At 51.4% G+C, this 7,593-nt stretch overlaps 1 long non-coding RNA gene across 1 annotated transcript; it reads right to left on the bottom strand.

The window, feature by feature from the left end:
* Positions 1–3,310: 3,310 nt before the first annotated feature.
* On the bottom strand, positions 3,311–6,837 carry LOC120613863 (uncharacterized). Its single transcript, XR_005655790.1, has 3 exons — positions 6,748–6,837; positions 5,743–5,772; positions 3,311–3,573 (listed from the first exon to the last, which is right to left on the bottom strand). It is a non-coding gene; the product is annotated as an uncharacterized LOC120613863 (long non-coding RNA).
* Positions 6,838–7,593: the final 756 nt, after the last annotated feature.

Raw genomic sequence — 7,593 nt, 5'->3', positions numbered from 1 at the left:
GGCACCTCTACACATCCTTCAGCCCTTACTTCAAATGCCATTTTTTCAGGGACACCTTCCCAGACCCCAACGAGGCCAGGCCCCTGCTGGACTTTCCTATAACACCGGCACTTCTTCATTGCACTTATCCTGGTTTGTAATTATACTTTGATTTGGGTGTTTATTAAAGGTCTAATTCTCTTTTCACCCTGAGAGATTCACAAAGGCCAAGACACTGAGCAGTTTGCCTGCTGTTGCATCAGCCCCCGGCCTGGAGCAAATGCCTGCTGGACCAATAAATGAATGAACTTCTGCTTGTCTTCCGGGAGGGTTGGTGCTTTGCCACAGAATAATATTGAGTGTTTAAAACTGTTTTTAGTTCTCGAGGTTTTGCCTCATGTGCATGTATATGTGTGCACGTGTGTGCATAACCAATACATATGTGGACCTCTCCTGACCCTTGCACAGGGATGAGACAGCAAGAATAAGCATCCTTGGCATCCACCCTGGATGCACAAACCTGTGGAGGAGGGAGATAGTAAGGGTGCCTGTCGTTCCTGGCATTCCAAGAGGGAGGGCCCTCTGTTTTCCCGGGACTAGCCTGGCCCCTGGCACCAACAGGACCGACACTCAGCCAGGCTATTGAAGATACCGTCACTTCAGTCTCGACTGCCTGCACCTAAGCAGAACAAACCCTCCCCATCTCCCTCCCCTTCGGCAGGAAAAGGAGAGATTTAATTTCTTCCCCTCTTCAACTGAGATGCCCCAAGTGAAACGAAAGGTTTTACCCCCGACCCATCACCTGCTGTCATTAGACAGGCCTGCCGATCATCCTCAAAGACCATGCAGAAACAGAAATTTTATAGAAAGCCCAGCTGTTCCACCTCACCCATGCTACCACCCCAGGCCTGCAAGGCTAGAATATCATCAGCCTTGCTGCTGCTGTGACCTTGGGCAGTGGCCATCACTGTGGTGGTGCTTAGCCTTTGGCCGTCTGTGTCTCTCCTGTGGGTAAAAGCAGAATGTGGCTAATGCCTTCAGGAAGGGAAGCGTTGGTGACCACCTTTGAGCCTGCTAAACCCTGTGAACATTTAGCCCAAAGGAAGACATTAAGATGTTAACGTTCTGTTTATTTCTGAAATTCCTACTCCAAGCATCCTATACCTCATATAGATTCATTAGAAAACTTGTAATAAGGCCAACTTGACGCCTGGCATTGAGCCCTTGGCTTCAGAGACAATCAATAAACAGACAATGAGAACTCCCTGAGAGGCTGTGATAGGGAGCCCAGGGAGGGGCCGACCTGGCCTCCAGGGCTGTTAGGAAAGGCATCTCAACGAGGCTACACAGACCTGAGTATCGGGGCCAAGGGGGCTTGGCAGAGTGAATGGGTGGGCAGCAAGGATGGCTATCCCCGGAGGAAGAACATAAACCCAAACGCACAGAGGTGGACTCGTTCGTGGCTTTCTGGAGTAGAGGCGGTAGCAATGTTTAGTTTCTGATTACTCCGCCTCCAAGCTGCCTCCCAAAGTCCTTGAACTCCCAGGAACCACCAGCAGATGTTCGTTAGTGGGCGGAGAGCAGGAGGATTGGCGCCATTTGCCAGGGCGGCATGCTCGGAATAAATCTTGGGTGTTGCTGCAGGGCCCGGCGCTCCTGGTCCTGAGCCAGTTTGGAAGGGCTGGAGCGATGGGGAGCCCGGAAGCAGCGGGGCGAGGGGTGGGGGGGAGGTGGGCAGGGGGAAAGGAGCCTAATAGGCTGTTCTTAATTCTTTTTATTACTTTTGATTAGGAGCCCCGGCTGCCCAGACCATAAGGACATGTGCCCCCACCTCTGCTGGAGCATCATTAGAGGAACACATTTGGGTGAGACTAATGAGGTTGGCTTAGGTAAGGACCGGAAATAAACTGGGGCGCCGCTGGTTGGCTTCAGGCTGCGCTTTTATTCTGTTGCGGCATATTGCTGCTAGCCGAGATGCTTGTTAATGTGCCCCAGTCACCGCTGGGCTTGGGGCTCTCAGGTGCTGCAGTTCATTCTGATTACCAGGGCTTGATGTAGGGAGGCTGGTTGGAATTCCCATCCTGGTAATGAGAAAGGCAGGCAGTGCCACTCTCGGGCCATTCCCCTCAGCAGTGCCAGAGGAAGGTGGCTTTGGCCTCTGGGACCCTCCTTGGATATTCCACATGGAATGCAGGTAGGAACCACGGTGAGACCCAGACCCATCCATCAACTTTGCCAGTACTTTCTCTCTTCTTCAGGCTGAGCCCTGGATCTTGATCTAACAGGGCATCACCCAGCCCGTCTAGCCCAGCCAGAGAGAAGAAACTATTATCCTGAATGAAGACTCAAGCAGCTGTGGAATGAAACCACTATCTTCACTTGAAAACCTTGCTCTACCCCTACCTCCTACAGGAAGCTTTCCCTGATGCACACACACATTAATATCTAGCCCTTCTGTTCTGTCTGTGTAGCTACTTATAGGGCTGCTCTTGGCAAACTCTAGAGTCATTTACAGGTCACATGCCAGTCTCTTTAGCTATATGTGAGGACCAGATAGCAGGGACTGTGTCCTGGTCACCTTGATACTTCCAGTGCCCAGCACAGATCATGGCACATACCAGATTCTCAAGATGGTTGTTAAGTAGAATTGACTTACTCTGAGAGCATTCGCATTCTGCTGGCATAGTAAGCTGTCCAATGACAAGTCACAGGGGACAGAGGCAGGGAGATAGAGGAAAAGAAGAGACCGAGGGTCAGGCAGACTTTCAGAGGCCCAAGTGAGCACACTGGACAAAGGCCTAGGGACAGGTCAATTGGCATCAGAGTCCTTCCTCACCCAGAGCCAGCCCACTTATAGTCCCTAGATGTAGCTGCATAAGTTTCTGTGATTAATCACTGATCAGATGGGACGAAGTCCTAAAGGCAGCAGAAGAAAAGTGATCCTCAGAGCCTGCAGCAAGTCTGCTTGCCACAGGCTAGTGAGGGTTCTTCTCAAACCCACTGAACTGGGTCTGAGCGGCAGTGACGGGATTAGGTGGCGGTCTGCTCACTGGCCAGATACCAGACGATGCTGCCGAGAGGCAGGCCAGTTTCTTAAGCACCAGTTTTACATAAAGCTGGGAGCATTAAACCATTCTTCTGATATCAAAACAAAGACACATATATTATGGAGTAAAGTACAAATTTTAAATAATTTTTAGACCAGGCATGAAACAGCTAAGAAATTTCACACTTCTGACTCCTTCACTTGGCCAACAGGGCACAGGTTTGTTTGTTTGTTTGTTTGTTTGTTTGTTTGTTTTTCTCCTTTGCCCCTTTGGAGCAGAAATGGTTAGGAGGCCACACAAGGAGGAGAAATAAAGTTAGAGACTTGGCTGAAGATGGAGATGAGGGCTCTATGTAGGAGATCCTGGATCAAAAATGCCCTCTCAGCTTCTTTCTAGGTCTTTGTCCCGCAAACGGGAGCAATGGCTATGTCTTTCCTTCCCCAGATGCGTCTGCCTGGCGCTAGGACCCCAGGGAAGAAATGATGAGCTCCAGCTCCAGTGATGTTGGCAGGTGAAGCTGATGCGAAAGTCACCATGGCAGAGGGAGCTGCGAGAGGAAAAGAACAGGGGCGTGAGAATGAGCACACTCAGAGGCCCATCCGTGAGCCTCGCCGGCTTCTCTCTGATCTGTGGGGCTGAGCAGGTCGCCCTTCTGTGGGCCGGAATTTCCCCAAGATCTCGCAGATCCACCCTGAGCCTTGCTCTGCCCTGTGAGGGCTGCTGCAGTGGGTTATCTAGCCCTCTAGCCTTTTATAGCTTCAAGCAATAGGGAGCCCAGTATGTGATGTGAGGAAGGCAGGAAAACAAGGCCAGGGTGCTCATTCCCCCAGCCCCCTCCATTCAAGGTCCTGAGAATGTACTATCCCTTGGGGTAGCCCTCGACTGCCCATACCTGTGTGGTGTCCCATTATCAAACCTTCCTTGATTATTCCAATGTGAGTGTGTCAACACATCCCACATGGCAGGAGGAGAATGGGTGGGCAAGAGAGAGCGAAGCATTGATATCTGGGTGAGTTGTGGATTCGAGATGGCCAACTGTGATCGGTTGTTTTGGGGTGCCTGATACGTTGTCCTAAAGACAAAGCAGAAGCCGCATCCTGGATGAGCGGAGGGAAGAGTGCTGTGATCAATTAATAATGTCTGCCATGGGAGCAGGGCTGATCACAAAGGACTTTGAGCTGCAGGAAAAGGGACTTAAATTTTATCCCATAAGCTTTGGTGGGAGGGAAGGACAATGTCGTCAAAGTCATTTTGAATAAAGAAGCACAATCCCAGTATTTTTCTCTTTCGTGGTGACATTATGGGAGGTGGATGGGGGGCAGGGGAGGCGGCAGGGGACCACTAAGAGGTCACTGCAGTGAATATGAAAAGGCCAGATATGGGAAAATGGAGGGAATTGAAAGGCAGGAAAATGTTTGGGAATGTGAGATTTTAAGGTCAAATTCTTAGGACTTGCTGGCTTGTTGATTATCAGGGTTGAAAAGATTGTGACGAATCCTGTAACCAGGATACTGGAGGATGTAGGTGCCATTTATAGGAGCAGGAGACCCACAAAGAGAAGCAGGATAGGGAATCAGTGTGAGAGAGGAGTTGAAAAAATACAGAATGTTCCTATTGTCTTGAAAGAAATTTGAGCTCTAAACTCACTTGGATGAATGGGGTCTGGGGTAGACTGGTGGGCATTACACAGTCTCGTCCCCCTCAGCTGGCCGGTAATGACACCTATAATTGGAAACATTATGGCAGCACCACCTGGCCTCCAGGAGTGAGTGAAAGCAGGAGGAGGGGGTGGCAGCTGGTCAGGGAGGAGTGAGTGGTATGCAATTGCCACACAAATGCCTTGGGTCTTTCTGCCTTGGGGACAATGCGGAAGCCACCCTGGGAGCCAGGTCCTCCAGCAATACAACTCTGTCCTTGTCCCCTTAAGCCTGGCTTCCCCAGAACTAGCTTTCCTGATTGGGTTAGTTTTTCTTCTAATTTTTAAGTTTTGCATCTGCTCACTGTAGAAAATTTTTTAAAAACATAGCTCACTATTAAGAAAAAAATTCACCATAACTCCACTTGCAGAAAGAGTAGCTGATAAGAGTTGTTATATTCTCTCCAGACTCCTCTCCTCTCCTCTCCTCACCTTCCCCTTCCCTCCCCCACCCTCCCCTGCCCTCCTCTCCTCTTCTTTAGCATGTCTGATGAGGAGACCTCTGGGCCACCAACTTGGGTCTATAGGAAATAGCATGTCTCTTTGGGCTGTAAATCAGCTCAGGGTGGATTGAGCTTCCCCCACCCCTGGATGGTGCCCTGGTTCTGGATCTCATACAGTGCCAAGATGTATAAGTGGGGAGGGCTGTCGAGGGGCCCCGGGTCACCAGTCACCTACGTTCGTCCACATGAGTAACCCTGGAGCAAAACCATGGCTCTGCAGCTCCGTGTGTATCTCTTTGGGATGCAGGGATCTCGGAGAGTTTGAAAACTGGCACCTGTGCAGCAGACCCTAGAGGCCCCTGTGCACACTGACACCTCGGGCCTCCCCTGGGGCCTCCAGGGTCCCTGACGTCCCCTCACCCAGCCCAGGCCCAGAGAATCCCTCTGTTTGAGGGAACCCCTCCAACCCCGCTTTTCCTTGCCACACACTCCCGGCTCTTGTCTTTTCCCAATGAACTTGGAAGTCCACAAAATCCAGAGGCTAAAGCTTTTGTAACCGGAAACTAGTTCCTCTTACCTTAGGGGCAGCAGGGGCTAAGGTAGAAATCTTCCCAGGAGATGAAAGAAGATGTTTGGCAATGAAAGAGAAAAAGAAAAAAACAATCTTCGTCTTAAAACGATCTGAGCAGTTGCATCCCAACAAACACAGACACCTCACATTTCTTACAAAATCGAGATTATAATGCGCGTACTCAAAGACTTCTTGTTTTTTCACTCGGTGTTACACTGTGGGCATTTTCTCACGTCATTTGAAATGCAATTTGTGATGGTAGCTTTTAAGGTTAATTTAGTAAATGAATGGGAAACCAAGCGTTCAGTGGGTGAAAGATTTGCCACGGGTGTGTGCAGAGACTTGTATTAATAACCCATCTTCATCTCTCCCCCTTTCCTGAGCCCATCCCCAAGCCCAGCATCCCTCCCTGCCGCCACTCCCTTGCTCAAGAAGCTACCATGGTTCCCTGTTGTTATCACAGCAGGTCTAAACTCTGGCTTCAAATCCCTCCATAACCTTTCAGGCCCCTTCTCTTCTCTGCAACTAATGCCCCCAACTCTTGCCATAGGTACCCATTCCTCTCTCTGGGACGCCAGTCTCCTGAGGTCTAACACTGCCTTCCCCCCACCCCCCCACCCCCTGCAGCATGCAATCATAATACTTCTTCTGTCCAGCAACTCCTCCCCTACCCCTCCCAATCTGTTCGTGGCATCAAAGGCCCCGACCCCTGCTGACAAGCCACTCGTGCTTCCCTCTCTAGCACTGCCCCCCATCTCTCTCTCAGCTCAGGCATCACCCAAGGGTGTGAATTGCTACCATCCTTGAGGAAATGCTGAGTTGCTTGGGGGACAGGGCCTGAGGCTGCACCCCACCTCTCCCTGAGACCTTCAGGGGCTGGGTGAGTTTGGGCCTGGTGAAGGGGTCTCCCAGGAAGAGCTATGCCCACTGCTAGCCTGCCTGCAGGTGGCCTGGCTCTGGTTAGGATTGCTTTGCTGTCCAGTGCCAGCCGGGAGCCAGGACCACACATACCTTGCCCTCAAGGACCTGGGTTGGCAGATTGGGAAGCTTGGTCTCCGGCTCTGACTTCTCTCCTCAAAAGAGAATCTGCCAGTGTGGGGAATTCTGAGGCAGGGCCTGGAATCCAGCAGCAGGCTCCAGCCTGGGAGGTCCGGGCTCCACCCTTCTTCCAGCCGTGCCACCCTACAGAGCAAGAAGACTGAGTGAAGAAGGTGCTCACACCACACTGAGCACCCCCAGTCCCAAGAGCAGCTGAATTTGTCCCCAAAGCTCACTAAAACTTTCACTGAAAGTGCTCTTTCAGTTCTGGCTCTGCCATGGGGCAGGATGGAAGACAGGTGTGTTCCTTCTATGCTTATCAAAATTGATTAAAAGCCAGCAGTGGAAGGTCCAGTCCACAGAGAGCCTGGGTTCACTCCTCTTCCCACGGTCAGGATACCCAGAGCGACTCAGGCTGGCCTGTCTTCAGGGGCGGCTGGAACCTCCCCAGATTACCGACTTAGTCCTGAAACCCAAAATTAAAGCTACATTGAACTTCTCAAAGCGGCAGTTCCAAAGTCTGTTTGCAAACAGATCCCGAGAGAATGCTTTTTAATACAAAAGAGTCCCACAAAACTGGGAGGGTGTAGAAACGGGGTCCAGAAGCTTGCCCAGCAGCGCCCCCTGGTGAGGGAAGGGCTGTGGTGACGCGGCATGGCTCCCATGACCCGGCGGCGGGTCGGCCGCGGGGAGGCGGGAGGGGTCCGGTCTGAGCACCACGGGGCTTCCCCACCCCAGCCCTGGATTTCATCTTAAAGGCGTCCGAAGTCCTCTATCTATTTCCAGCTGTTCATCAGTCCTCCGCACCTCACGAATGAG

The sequence above is a fragment of the Pteropus medius genome, unplaced genomic scaffold, assembly GCF_902729225.1.
Source record: "Pteropus medius unplaced genomic scaffold, Ma_sr-lr_union100, whole genome shotgun sequence".
Taxonomy (NCBI): Eukaryota; Metazoa; Chordata; class Mammalia; order Chiroptera; family Pteropodidae; genus Pteropus; species Pteropus medius.
The sequence above is the reverse complement of the archived record's forward strand: the minus strand, read 5'-3'. Positions and strand labels throughout refer to the sequence as shown.